This window comes from Schistocerca piceifrons, chromosome 4 (assembly GCF_021461385.2).
Source record: "Schistocerca piceifrons isolate TAMUIC-IGC-003096 chromosome 4, iqSchPice1.1, whole genome shotgun sequence".
Taxonomy (NCBI): Eukaryota; Metazoa; Arthropoda; class Insecta; order Orthoptera; family Acrididae; genus Schistocerca; species Schistocerca piceifrons.
This window is the reverse complement of record NC_060141.1, coordinates 732,846,444-732,862,687: the sequence shown is the minus strand read 5'-3', so window position 1 is coordinate 732,862,687 and position 16,244 is coordinate 732,846,444.

The following is a 16,244-nucleotide window of genomic DNA, read 5'->3' as shown; positions in this document are numbered from 1 at the left end:
GGGAAAAGAACAGACAGAGAACCAGGTTACAACAATTCGTTTTAAAAAAAGAAAACAGTAAAACATTCATTCTTTGAAATGCAGTAACCTTTGTGGAATAGCAATACATTACTACAAATTCGTCATAATTAGTTAAAAAGACAAGGAAGTCTACTGGAATTTTTTGCATCAGATAGTCATAATGATCATCTTACAGGAATTTTACTATCGTAGAAAAGATCAATATAAGTCAACCATGTGAAAGTAATACGATTAAGATATTTTGGATGCTGACCAGTGTCTTTAATGTCACCTCGTAATTAATACTTGAAGCCACAAGAAAAAATCAAAAGGAGAATAGCTACATTAGAATACATAAACAACTGATAAATTTCCGTAGAAGCAATACCTCTTACAGAAATTCCTATAAATTTGGTTAGTAAGCTATGCACGTCGGCATCAATTACTTTCGGTTATCCACACCAACCCTTGTGCCCCTTGTACACATGAACAAAATTGTTCTCTTAATAAATTGCAGCAAATTTCTCTGGAACATAAGTACCACAGGAATTACTCAATTGATTGGCATACACAAATACGCAACACAAATTCACAGCCACTACTCTCAAACTAGACATCAAAAACCAATAGTCGTTCGTTACGACGAGAGCAAATCCAGGTAGACATTCCCGAAAAAAATCACTTATAGTTGGTAGTTTTTCTAGTCTGACAAGGCGGCATCCACATCGGAAGCTTCCATAACTTGCTCTGCCCTGCATATACAAGCTGCCATCAATGCTTAATGTACAGAATGTACTATGAAAATACTGAGTCACGTTGAGTCCACTTCATTATGAAAAGATTGAGTTAAGTTGAGTCCACATCACTATAAGATGCGTCGGTATGGTACACGATGGAGGACACATGAACTATGCTCGACGGAGGACATGCTCCGCTCAAGGACAATTACGCTTATGACTCACGACGTTCCATGTGCGTGTCATACTGCTTCCACCCGGAAGACGTCCCACTCCGTACCATACAATACAGTAACTTCCGAAACATAGGCGACTCATGTAAACGATTATCCAGCCACCGAAGTCGAGAGCGTCAATCGTACCATGCGACTGTACAGAAGAAGCTAACTTTTCTCTTCACTCCACATACACCGACTGCCTCCAGTCACATGAACCAATCTACATCTCTGGTCCAGCGATGTTAATGAGCGATTGTGCCAACCACTGACACAGTAACTATGGCTTTGCTTAAAACCACATCATTAAACTATGTATGTTAAAACTAGTTTTGCTGAAAGCCGTAAAATGTATATAAACTCTTCAAACACTGGTGGCACTTCAGGTAAGAGAAACTGTGATGTAATTACTTAGTCTTACATACTGTACAAAAGAAAATACGCTTAACCAGCCATTGAGACATTTTCCTTTCCTTGTCTCTTCCATCTGTTGTACGAAAAAATGCAGCAGAACGCGACGCTTGTATTGACCATTATGTCTAAATTCTAAAGGAAACGTAGTTATATCAGTTCATACCTATTTCTTACGACTGTCTTGTCAGAACGATACAGTTGTTTAGACGTTCCTTAGAATCATAATATGGCGGCGAGTGCAAAGTGACATCATTGACACTGGACACAGTATTGTCAGTGTAGTAACGTACGTCCGTGGCTACTAATCAGTCATACATTAAACGTTATCTTTGGTTGACCTATTAACGAGCGAAATCAGTAATTAAATTTTAGGTGACCTTGGCATTCTTGATTAATATATTTTCTTTTCGAATATAAAACTCTTTCCAGGCGCACAACTCGCTTTGAGAGTCAGAGGCTCTGTATTTGTGCTACAGTGATATTACCCTATCAATCGTTTATATCATCTCCTTCTTTTATACCTTTATTTTCGTCCTTTGCTTTATTTGTTCCTCGCGTTGTAGATTTTGCTGAATGGATCCTATCGTTACATTTAAAATCCATTTGTTGTGGTGGGAGGTGGTTTTTCAGAAGTAGACTATCATATTTTTGAAGAAGTTGCTTTACTGGGAAAATACTGAAAATGTTATGTTACAATCGGTTTGCTACAATTTATTATCGTCCTGAAAATCGACCATTGCATCGTGTTTCTCTAGCTGTTTCGTTTTGTGTATTTTATTATTTACGTAATTTTGTGCTTGTTATATTTTCTTCCCACTCAGATTCCTAATTTTCCGTTGTCTAGTGCAATTAGCTTCTGTATTTTTTATCACGTATTTTTATGATTCCATATTTGAAGTTTATACAATAACGGAAAAAAATTTGTACACTCTTTAAGAGTTTTCTAGTTCATTCATGATTTATTGTTGCGACAGTGCATATGGAGTACATGAAACGATTTTATTTACAGATCAGTAGTACAAGCGGTTTTGAAGTACCAGTTATTGACCAACGCTGAAATACCCATATTAGTTCGTGGTGTAGCCTCCAAGGGTTGCAATGCATGCGCTGATTCTGGCATCCAGTCGATCATGCAGATGGCAAATACTATGCTGGGATAAGGTACACCATGCCTGCTCGACCTGTTCACTTAGTTCAGTAATAGTTGTTGGTTGACGAGTCACACGAATCACTTCTCACGTCCCACACGTGCTCATCTGGAGATCAGCCAGGAGATCTTGCTGGCCAGGGAAGTTGCTGCACGCCTTGCAGAGCCTACTGAGTTTCACGGATAGTGTGTGGGCAAGCATCGCGCAATTGGTACAACACATCGCCAACCTGTTGCAAGAATGGCAAAAGAACGGGTCTAACAACATTCTGCAGGAACCGAGAGTTGGTTAGGATCCTCTCCAGAAACACCAAAGGTGAATGAGAGTTTTAGCTTATCGCACCCCAGACCGTAAGGCCACAATTCGACTCCTTTTGGACTCGCTCACTTGACTACCGGAAGGAGAAGCGGGTCTCCGTGGTATGATTGCCTGCTTGCTTTGCACGTTTGCACCACACCGATCCTTCTAGATGAGAGCACTCCCTACTAAAGCGTAGACACAGATGGCGCACTGATAGCTACGCCACTACGCTATCTCTTGGTGGACGATGTCGAAACCGTTATTACTACACGTACTATCCCCATGTGGCATACACCGTTATCGGATCAAAGTCGAACTCATACTTCCAGGTGTACTACTCTTTTATCAGGCAGTGTATTTCCGCGTCATCTGAACGAGCAGTCTCACTGCTCGTCGTTTTCAAATTTGGTTTGTGCTGCGTTTGCGGGCTTGTTATGACGACATTGGTCAGATCAACTGATGGTATCGAACACTCTGGTTAATGCATCAAGGATGTTTGCAGTTGGGCAGCATGTAATACACTGACAGTAAACGTAAAGAGATCAAAAAGCATTAAACTCAATTAAGCCAACATCGTAGCCTTGTAGCGAGACTGGTAGGGCTTTTGTGGCCAACTTTCCTCTATTTTGCGGTATTTTAATATACTTCTTGTCTTGATGATCATTCCCGGATTGTTGTTCTAGTATTCAGAGCCGTATTAATCTGATCCAGCAGTCTTTTTCTGGATCGTCCTACCGGTATTTTTCTTGCACATTTCTGTCCAAATAATGGTCTTGCAGGCGGTTATCCTTCACCCTCTTCATATGTCCAAATCACTTGAGCCGTGTAGTTATCAGTCACTGACTTCTCTCATGTATTCATTCATAATTTTATTTCGTCTAGTCTTCCACACGTCTGATCACAGAAACGCCGTCTGTCATGCTCGTACACAGCACTCCAAGCTGTATGTCATATTCGACTGGAGATACGTTTTATACAAGGCCTGTTCGGCTCTCAAACGAACTCCTTGCTGTGCCTTATTACTGTGTACTGTACTTCCAGTTGGCAGTTCCATTCCTTGATATTGTACATCCCACAAATTAGGAAGGTTCCGCACATTCCATTTCTCTCCGTCTAGCATATCTCTGCCCAGGGCAGGTATCCTCTTAATAATCATTTCTACAGTTTAGCTTTTGCTTATTGACAGCTGGTACATTTTAAACTTGGAGCGCCATTCATCTAATCTTCCCTGTAATTCTATTTCTGCTTCTTCACAAATGGCTTTATCATCATCATATCTAATTGGTTTCCTTTATATTCACATCCAAAAATGCAACAAAACTTGATGGAGAGTGTGCACTGTCCTGTTGCACTCCTCTCTCTCTCCTGAAATTCAGTTTAGAACGACAATACAGCTCTGACACACTAAATGGAAATGGAAAACCTAGAGACTTTGTAACAGACACAAAATATTTAACAATTTACAATTAACATGGAATAAATAAAAAAGAATATAGCAAAGTGAACTGGATCCTTTCGTGACTGTGTAGCAGCCAGTGGCTTGTGGTTGCATACCAATCCTATTTACACTCAGTTCTTCTGAGGATTAAGCGCAGAAGATGTGGACACAGTCTTCAAACAGTAGACATGGGCCATTACGATATTAACTGAAACTACTAATGCGCTTCACTGAAAGGAAGTATTTACAAAGTCATTAGTATCCTTGCGGAGACAAGTGAGTTCATCTGCCAATCTTTCGTGCACTTCAGAAAACAAGTTGAAAGAGGTAGCACGATTACATTAATTCAGAAAACAACAATTCCTACGTCTTAAATAAAGCATGCTATAAAATTAAAGATTAATTAAGAAAATTAGAGTAAAATGGCCGTATTACTTTATAACATTCGTCAGTAAAGTAACAGGTTTTTTGCAAAAATGTCAGACACCCAAAGAGCGTAATACTAACGTCTCACCGTCTTCCTCAGCTCGATATCTCACTCGTCCTGGCAGAAGGCTGACACAGGAGTTTACAGAGATGAACGGAAGACTTGAAGATGTAGCAGTGGTCCACCAACATCAGCGGGGTCATGGTGATGAACTCTTCTGAACTGCGCGTGATTGCGGGCAGCTGAAAGTATGAAAAGACCAAATGGTATGTTACTATTTTTTGCATCATTAAGCTAACTTGTTCCAAGTTTGTACAAATATAAGACCATTGCATTTTAGGTATAACCGAATAAGGCAGTGCATTGTCAAGATACTGGCGACAGTATGGACGGTCATGCTGTTGAAGATTTCCGTGGTTTCCACTTCAGGCGAATGCCAGTCACAGCCCTTAAACAAGTTTACAAATCACCTGTCCTTTCCACGTTAAACACAGGAGTTTCTATACATGACTTATGTTTTCCTTGTATTAAATGGATAAATCGTATATCATTGACAGGTGACCTCAGAAAATGAGGGGTCATATAACAGTTGCTCATTGTCAACGCGATGTGAGCTTTGTTTCTGTCCAGCGTTCGTTGTCGAATGCATCTAACTGTCATCTTCCTCTGTAGTCATTACTCTAAGGTGTACCAGTATTCAGTAACAGCTTTTATTTCTGGAACAGCTTTCGTGAAACAAAATAAAACGTAGCTGTGAATAAGCTCACTTCCATCGTCGCTCCCCTCTGATTCAGTAAACTACTTGTACATCTACATCTACACACACTGGGAGAAAAGAATCACAGCATCAAGAAGGAGCTGTGCAACAGAAACGAAAGTTTGTAGGCATGTTTCAATATCTGAAAGTTTATGTTTGCTCCAATCTCGAGCCACTCGCATACGAGTGTCGCTAGTAGTGCCACTATGACGATGAAAATCAGGTTTGCTCTAAATATACGCTACAAAGGTCGTGAGCTTTACTTACCTTTGAGACTGGACGTGGTGAGTTGATGTTAGTCAAGAATGCCCTTAAGCAGACAAAGACGACTTTATCAACAGCCCACAGAGTTTCAAAGATTTCGTGTAGCAGAACTATGAGAAGCTGGATGTTCCTTTGCGGTGTTGCAGGAAGACTTGGCAGGAATGCAGCCATTGTATATGATTGCGGATGCATAGTCAGAAGAGTGTACGGTCGCAACGAGAACGGTGTACCGGATGGCGAAGTAGCACTACCGAGAACGAATACCATCATGTTTGGCGTATGGCTCCGACGCACCATGCTGCAACTACAGTAATTTGGGAAGCAGTTGGCACCACAGTGACACAATGAACTGTTACAAATCGGTTATTTCAAGGACAGTTCCGACCGAGACGCCCTGTAGCGTGCATTCCACTGACCGCAGACCACCACAATTTGAGACTTCACTGCTGTCAAGTAAAAGCTATTGGAGAGCAGGGAAGAGTTCTGTTCTGTATTCTAATGAAAGTTGGCTCTTGATCGGTGCCAATGACGGCTGTGTGTTGGTTAGAAGAAAGCCAGTTGACGGCCTGCAACCAATCTGCAGCGTGGTAGACATCCTGAATCTGCGCCTAGAGTTATTGCCTGTTGTGTGGCTTCCCATGGCAGCAGGAGCACTCGTGAGGTGGTACCACGCACCCTGAGTATAAATTTGTAAGTCAATCTGATGATTCGCACTGTTGAGATGCCATTTATGATCAGAATTCCTGGCAGTGTTTTCCAACAGCATAACGCTCGTCCATATGCCGCTATTGTAACCCGACATGCTCTACGGTGTGTCGACATGTTGCCCTGGCCTGCTCCATCACCAAACTTGTCTTCAGTCAATCGTTTGCTGTCCCTACTACAATCCTTACATGCACGGTCCATTTCATGCTGCTTTACAACGTTACGCCTGGATGATGAATGAACGTAATTCAGCACACTACTAATGCTGTATTCGATCAGTGCGGAATTATTTTTCTTGTTCACACACTTTAACCTACATTTTCTACATTTTCCATCACTCCGTCTTCAGGCCACGAGTGACCTACCGGTACCATCCGACCGCCGTGTCATCCTCAGAGGAGGATGCGGATTAGAGGGGCGTGGGGTCAGCACACCGCTCTCCCGCTCGTTATGATGGTATTCTTGACCGAGGCCGCTACTATTCGGTCGAGTAGATCCTCAATTGGCATCAAAAGGCTGAGTGCACCCCTAAAAACGGCAACAGCGCATGGCGGCTGAATGGTCACCCATCCAAGTGCCGGCCACGTCCAACAGCGCTTAACTTCGGTGATCTCACGGGAACTGTTGCGTCCACTGCGGCAAGGCCGTTGCCCACATTCTTCCATCACACAAACAAAACATTTTGACAATGTTAGCCTGTATCCTCCAACTGTCTGTCAGCGACGGCATCACTCGGTATGCCACAGCATCATCTGGTAACAGCCGCAGATTGCTGTCACCCTTCCCGTGAGAGCATTATGTGTGCATAAGTAAAGGCGGTTCTATCTCACTTATCGATATTAAGGGGGGGTTGATTTCCTGGCATAGACCAGACAGCGAGGTTATCGGTCTCATCGGATTAGGGAAAGATAGAGAAGGATATCGGCCGTGCCCTTTCAATGGAAACATCCCGGGACCCGCCTGAAGCAATTTAGGGAAATCACAGAAAACCTAAATCAGGATGGCCGGACACGGGTTTGAACCGTCGTCCTCACGATTGCAAGTCCCGTGTGCGCCACCTCGCTCGGTCGATATTAAGGATATTGGTCTCTAATACGGCGGGTTCGGTCTTCTACCCTTCGTATATTTAGATGCCAACCGCGATTTTTCCATCGCTTTGGACTGTCACCGTGTGAAAAATTCGTGATAAATGTGATTCCTGATAGTATGGCGTCTGTGCTGTTAAGTATTCTTTGTACAACTGAACTGGCATTCGTCCGGATCTTGAGTCTTAGTTGCTTACATCTCTTGCAACTGTTTCTCTACGACAGAAGTGCATAGTACTATGACCTCCATACGAGAGTCTATGCACTGGGCTATCTACAGGATGTTTGCACTACTCTCCCTTTTACTATCTTCTACTGCCACACCAGACAGATCAACGACTGACAGGATACAAGCCTTGAACGGCTTAGCGATTTTACGTATGACCAGAATTTGCTCGAGTTCTCGGCAATATCTTTTGCTAACGCATGAGGCTGGTAGTCGACGCTTCGCGCATCGACATTTTACAGACGCAAGAACTTCTACTAACTTTTACCTCTACCTTCTGTGTGAATATAAATGTTGTTGTCATTTAGATATTTCCAGCGGCACGTTAGGTAGGTAATTTGTTTACTCACTTGTAACTAATTTTAACGCCAAAACTCGCTCCCTTTATGATGCCAGATCTGTCAATAGGACGTAACGTAAGAACCAACGTCACAATATGCATGCATAATTATATCTGCGTACTTATATTTTTTATCTTTATAAACCATAACAAATACAAAATGCCTGCATAATGCTAAAGCTAAAAGACTGCGGAGTGCTGTGTGTAATTCGCGGTGGTTTTGCTTAGTAACTATCCCTGGGAACGTTCCTAACAATGGATGGTCGTTGGGAGGGACCTGTGTCGTTGCCTAGCATCACTGCGATTTCTGCCGAAGCTATAATAGTGTCGTTACGATATCGCGCGCTTATTGAAACCCAGAAGAAACTATCGATTTTCGTTTTTGAAGTGATAGAGTTTTCTTTACAGCACAACAGCCGCTGCTAAAAGCTCATTTCGGGCCTGTGAGCTTCGCAAGAAGCCTTAGCTCCAGCTTTGGGGGCACCGGAAGCAGTGCTAAGAGGTATGATCCATCAACTTGGTGTCACTCTTTATTCATCAGGTAGCACGAGATATCTAATGACAATCCGAACAACGTAGACACTTCTGTTTCATTATGTGTATAGGAAACTGGTACCGGTATATTAAGGTTTGTTTCCGGATGCTGATACAAGTTGCAGATACCTGGTTGGTAACTGGTTTCTCAATGACAGTATACTTCTGAGTCAGATTTTCGCATTCTAGTGCTTCTTAGTAACTTCTCACGCAGCTGAAGTTTCCGTTGCTTTAATTTTTGAGACTTGCTTATTGAATATGTGACGGTGTGTATGAAGTGAATTTGAGTATTCTCAAAGTCAGTCAGACGTTTAACAGGGATTGTGGGGATTGTAATTTTATCGACCAGCGGTATAAGGAGCAAGGCGGCTATGCGTCAAACTAGGTATTCAACACAACATCACATTTATGGCAATGTACTTAACTATCAATGAACGAGGAAGTATTCATTACGTGAATTGTACAATGAGGTGACAAAATTCGAGAGATACCTCCTAATATCGTGTCGGACATTCTTTTGCACGGCATAGTGCAGTAGTTCGGCGTGGTGTGGACTCAAGAAGCCGTTGGAAGTCCCGTACAGTAATATTGAGTCACGTTACCTCTGCAGCCGTCCATAATTGCGTAAGTGTTGCGACGCAGAAATTTTTGCATGAACTAACCTCGTGATTATGCCCTATAAACCTTCTACAGGATTCATGTCGGATGGTGTGGGTGACCAAATCATCCACTCAAATTATCCAGAATGTTCTTCAAACTAATCGTAATCCGTTATGAGCCGGTGACACGGCACCCAGCCATCCATAGAAATAAAGTCTATGAATGGCTGTAAATGGTCTCCAGAAAGCCGAGCGGTGGCCATTTCCAGTCAGTGATCGGTTCAACTGGACCAGAGAGTCCTGTACATTCCATGTAAACACAGCCAACACCTTAATGGATCTACAATAAGCTTACACAGTGCCTTGTTGATAACTTGGGTCCATGCCCTCGTGGGCTCCCCGTCATACTCAAACCCTACGATCAGCTCTTGCCAACTGAAATCGGGACTCATGTGAACTCGCCATAGTTTTCCAGTCGTCTGGGATCCAACAGTTATGACCACGAGCCCAGAACAGGCACATCAGCCGTCGTAGCGCTGTTAGCGAAGGCAGTCGCTTCTGTCGTCTGCTACCGCAGACCATTAACGCCAAATTTCGCGGCTCTGTCCTAATGGATACGTTCGTCGTACGTCCCACATTGATTTCTGGTGTTACTTCGCGCACTGTCGCTTTACTATTAGCACTGACAACCATTCACAAACGCTGCTGCTCTCGGTCGTTAAGTGAAGGGATGTCGGCCACTCCGTTGTCCTTGCTGAGGCGTAATGTTTGAAATTTGGTATACACGGCACACTCCTCACACTGTGGATCTCGGAGAACCGAATTCCCTGATTTCCGAAGAGGAATGTCGCATGCATCTAGTACCAGCTGACATTCCTCGTTCAAGGTCAATTCTGATCGTGCGTCCATAATCACGTCGGAAACTTTTTCACATGAATCACCTTACTACAAATGACAGCTCTGCCTACTCACTGCCCTTTTGTATCTTTCGTACGCGATACTATTGATTCCACAGCGATCTGTATATGTCCATATCACTATCGCGTGTCTTTTGGCGGCTCAGTGAATTAAGTAGTGAAAGATAAAACCAGTTACAAATACAATACTCAGCTGTAAATTAATAACACGAGGGAGAGAGAGAGAGAGAGGACGAACCGAGTATCTCTACGAAAGCTTTACAACGATACAGATTTCTACCACACAGCAGTATTGTTCCAGAGACGCGTCGCAGAGTGAAAAATAATTTATCTCGAAACCAGCAAAAATATGAAATCGAAAATTAGTGTAGAACAATTAAATTCGAAATGTACTCCGAGGCATGATGTCAAGGAAAGCATTACTATTAAGTCACAGGTCAAAGATGCTTCTATATTAGTATTGCAAATTCCTCTTTATCCATTTCACGTTGCCAAACTGTCACTAGACATTCTCCCTGGTCGATGATAAATAGTTAATTTCTGTGACCGTTGCATTGTGATAATGCCATTTTCTGCTATCTGTGAAGTGGTAGTTTTCCCGCTGCTTAGAGCCATGCTGAGTTGAACCGAAGTGTTTTTTCTCCCGTCCAACTTTTGCGTTACAATTCTCGTGGCTTCCTTGCCGTCTTTGGCAACGCGCCCATTAAATTTTCTTGATTACCACATTAGTGGGCATGTTCTCGTTGCAAAAACTGATTATAATGTTCCATGTGTAAATCTGCTTACGTGGTGGTGAGGATTTCACGCGAACCTAGGGTCGGAGTTATGTTATTTTTTAATATTGTGAGAAAAGTTGTTGGAGTGAAGGTCACGGATCGCCATCAACGGTTTCACGCGTGCTCGACTCCTTAGACGCTACGAAGACGTTTGTCCCTACCCGTAGCTGCATAGTTTCCTAACCGGCGAGTTCATGTCGCCACGACATGACTTACCAGCGCTATAATGTGTGGAAGTGCGTTAACACACGTCTCTAACGATGTTATGATGAGGGATACAATATTTTCACAAGCTACCAACATATAGACCTTCTTGGGTTCCAAATAAAATAATTCGGCGGTCTCCAAATAGAGCTAAGTCTATAGAAGTATTATGTTTTTTATTTAAATGTGTTGACAAGAAATATGCGGAATTTGTTAATCATAAGTAAAAAAGGCGAGTAGGTAGCAGAGGGCATCATTGCCTAAATTCCTGTATTATTTCAAATTCCGTCAATCCACTATAATTTTAATGCATTTTCTGCCAACCATTGTATCGCTTGCGACTCGGAGTAATTCCTTTTGGGTTGTCTTTTTAAATGCTTTTTCGTTGGCAATAAAAACACTAAAGCAATGTTAATACAATCAATCATTTTGATACTTACACTTAAAAATACACATATGCTCATAAATTAAGGATAATGGCAGAATGTGGTGCCACACAACGTGGCGCTACACAAAACTGGCGCTAATAGCATAGGCACATAGGGAACACACACGACACAGATCTGTAATTTCACGGTATTGGTGATAAGTTGAGAAAACCGTCCCAAAACACATGTGCTACAAAACGCCACAGTTTCCTGCCCTTGTACCTCGACATCAATATGGGATATGATCACCATGCACCCGTACACAGGCCGCTCAACGGGTTGGCATACTCTAGATAAGGTGGTCGAGCAGCTGCTGGAGTAAAGCTCCCCATTCTTGTACAAGTGCTTGTTGGAGCTTCTGAAGAGTCGTAGGGGTTTGAAGGCGTGCAGCGATACGTCGACCGAGAGCTTCCCAGACGTGATCGAGGGGGTTTATGTTTGGAGAACAGGCAGGCCACTCCATTCGCCTGATATCTTCCGGTTCAAGGTACCCCTCAGCGATGGCAGCTCATTGGGGCTGTTCGTTATCATCCATCAGGAGGAAGGTGGGACACACTGCACCCCTGAAAAGGAGGACATACGTCCCGATACACCTGACCTGTTAGAGTTCCTCGGTCAAAGACATGCAAGGGTTTACGTACACCAATCATAATCCCACCCCACACCATCAAAACACTACCTCCATACAGGTCCCTTACAACCACATTAAGGGGTTGGTACCTGGTACGTGGTTCACGCCAGGTGAAAACCCGACGAGAATTACTGTTCAGACTATACGTGGACTCGTCCGTGAACATAACGTGGAACCACTGTTCCAATGACCATGCACTGTGTTCTAGACACCAGGCTTTACGGGCCCTCCTGTGACCAGGGGTCAGTGGAATGCACCTTGCAGGTCTCCGAGCGAATAAACCGTGTCTGTTCAGTCGTCTGTAGACTGTGTGATTGCAGATAACTGTTCCAGTGGCTGTGGTAAGGTCCTGAGCAGGGCTACCTGCAGTACTCCGTGGCCGTCTGCAGGCACTGCTGGAGAGATATTGGTCTTCTTGTGGTGTTGTATACTGTGGACGTCCTGTACTGTAGCGCCTGAACACGTTTCCTGTCTGCTGGAATCGTTGCCATAATCTTGAGATCACACTTTGTGGCACACGCAGGGCCCGTGCTACGACAGGCTGTGTTTGACCAGCCTCCAGTCGCCCTAGTATTCTACTCCTCATAACGTCATCAGTGTGTGTTCTTTGAGACATTTTCAACACAGTCACCATTAGCACATCTAAAAACGTCTGCACACTTACTCGCTGCACCGTGCTCAGAAATGCACCAACACAGTAAAACGTCCCCTTTGAACAATTGTATATGACTGTGCTTAAACTGACACACAATATTTTTTTTAGCGCTACGGAATCTGACTTTCAATAATACCTACAAAAGAATGGCCCTGACTAACATTAACCTATACCTTTTACAAATCACTTACCTCACAAAAATCTTTCTTACTCGAACTACTGCAATACAGCCAGCGCCAATACTGCCAGCTAAATAAAAGATTCAAACTACGGAAGGCACTAACTACTGATAGGCATAGTTAGCAAATGAAAGATTTTAATAGAGAACAAACAATGTATTTATCTTAATAGTGTTGAAAAATCATAATATACATAGCAGTTCATGACATCTAGTCTTACAAATTTCAGAACTCCGCCATTTGTCTCCCCACATCCAGCACTGCTGGCGGCTCACCTCCAACTGCGCAACGCTACGAGTTGTTAACAGCCAACTGCCCAACACTACAATGGCAGACAACAATGCAAACTAGCCACAGACTGCACACAGCACACACAGAGCGCTACGTGGCGTTACCAATATAAAAACTTAAACGGCCTACTTACAACACCTCCGCATATGTGGACTGCTACCAGCGCCACCGTGCGACGATCGCAGGTCGAATACACAGCATGGTCATACCCCGAGGTGATTTAAACCCGCAAACCACCCACCAGAGCGTTGTTTCACCATGTATCAGCATTATCCTTCATTTATGAACATGAGTGTATTTAGAGTTCATGTAACCACACCCTGGTGCGTTGTCTTTCCTTAGTCTTCATAAGATTTGTTGAGTTCATATGTTGTTATTGGCTCTAACAACGTTTTAAATCTGCTATGTTATCCGTTCCTAAGGAATCTCGCTATTATTTAACCCATAAATTTGAACATTATATTACAATACTTATTTAAAAATGCAGAATATGATTCTTAGGAATAGTGCTACGCAATGATGAGATACGTAATGAATATGATCCAACAATCATTCAGGCAAAATGAGATCTCACTAGCATGAAATAAATCACAGATGTCCACCTAGTACGAATACACTGTGGCTAGGTATGATTATGACCATGTCAAGCGATCTGTAGATAACAATTAATAAAAGTGAGGCTACTACTAATTTATTCACTGCAATTGCTTCCTGCAAAATAGTATTAGGTATAAATATCAACTTATCTCGGAGACAAATGATTAAGGCCGGTTGTGAGGGCAGGGAAATATGTGAAATTTTCTACATAGCGTATTCGAAAATATTATTGAGAAGCTAATCAGACAACCGACTCCCGAAAAGAACGTACTGGATTTCCTGGTCACCAAGAGCAGAGAACTTTCTGTCTTAGTTGATCAGGAAAACAGTGATGATAAAGCCGCTGCAGCACCACTGTATACGATTCTAAAATCGGTCAACGTGAAAATTACATATCCAGTACCGATAATGTTGAGCATCAAAGTATAGAGTTCAAGAGAATTGTTCAATACGCTTTAAAAACATATTTGTCGATCAAACTTGCGAGGAATGGAAAAGACGCGACTTTGTTCGATAGGTATGACTGAAATTCCTATAAAAGGGAAGAGAACCCTACTGCAAATTGAAACGTAGGCAAAGCCTCGCGGACAAACAAAACCTAAACGAAGCCATAAGTAACTTAAGGAGAGGTACGCTTGAAGCGTTCAACGAACTCGAAAATAAAATTTTATCTACCGACTTGACAAAAACATACGAATCGAAGTCACCAGTCCAGATGCTCCCTGATAATAATGATATAGAAATGAGGGACGCCACAAGGAAAGCCAAATTACCAGAAGTCCTTTCGTCAAAACTGTTTCTCTGAGGAAGACTGGACTATAGTTCCTCCTCTGAATCGTCACACTAACGTCAAATCAACCTAAAATCACTCATCAGGGGGAAAGCCACTGGACCTGACGGGATTCCAAAACGTTTCTACATAGAGTACGCGAGAGAAGTTGCTCCTCTCCTAGCGGCTGTGTACCGTAGCTCGCTACAGGAGCGGAGCATTCCTATTGACTGGGAGAAAACGAAAGTCATTCCCGTTTTCAAGAAGGGTAATCGAACTGACGCATCAAATTATAGACCCACACCTCTGACGTCGGTCTGCTGTAGTGTTTTGGAACATGTTTCATGATCGTTTGTTGTGATATTTCTGGAGACTGCAAATCTGCTCTATAGGCATCAGCGTGGATACCTAAAACAACACACCTTGCTCTGTTCGTCCACGAGCCCTAAATGAAGTATACATCGCCTCCCAAATTCATACGGTGTACCATGCAGTTCCGCACGGCAACCTGATGAAAAAATTACGAGTCTACGGAATATCAGACCAACTGAGTAATAAGACTGAAGAATTTTTAGCGCACAGAAATTACGGCGTAAACCATGGAAGTGCTATTGGGCCTTTACTTTTCAGAATATGTACAGTGCTGTGTAAAACTGAAGGACGAAAGTAACGTTCGCACGATGAGTCATTACAGGAAACATCCCTTGGTGAAAATTTGACCGTACATAGAAATAACAGCTACAGGATAGGACAGTCCAGAAGGTAACAACAAGAAATATGCAGTGAGACCAACATGAATTGCACTTTTAGTCAAAGACTAAAATTACACTGATATCACCACGATTTGTGATGGTCACCTGAACTTTACAAAAGGCGGGACATCGTTCTTAACAGCTTGTGTGATCACCAAGGACAGTAATGCATGCTGAGAGGCGTGTTCCCATCCAGGCCCCTAGACTGGTAAGGAATTCTTGTCTTGGCACGATCCATTTCTGCTGAACCGCCGTTGGTGTATACGGACGTGCTGCGGTATATCTCCGCAACACTCCTCGCACGTTCTCGATGAGATCTAAGTCGGGGGGACCGGGAAGTTAAGTACATTCGCCGAATATTCTCTCCCCCACCTGCCCTTTTCGACGAGGTCGCACATTGTTATATATAAAATAAAAAACCTTGATAAGTGCAGTTAAGTGTCGGGCACTTAGAGATTCGTCCAGACTTAATTACGTATACAGATAATAATAATAATAATAATAATAATAATAATAATAATAATAATAATAATTTGGCGTTGCTCATTGACTTGGTGCAAGTCGTTCTATTGGGCGAGTTGCGTGTCCTCAACCGACCCCAGTTATGAAACCGTGGAATGGAGACGTGCAGTCTAACGTGTAGGCCGAACCACGTGTTGTTTCTGGCGACACCACATACTGTTGAGAGCTGAAGATTAGGTTAAAACGAAAACTGAAAAATCCGTGATCCCTACGAGTTTAGTTCCCAATAGCTCTTTGTTTCCAAGGATGCCTTTTACCGCTAACCGTCCAGGGTCAACAGAATGTAGATAGTTCACCGTAGGTTTTCATGAAAGAGCTTACGAGAATCTAAATA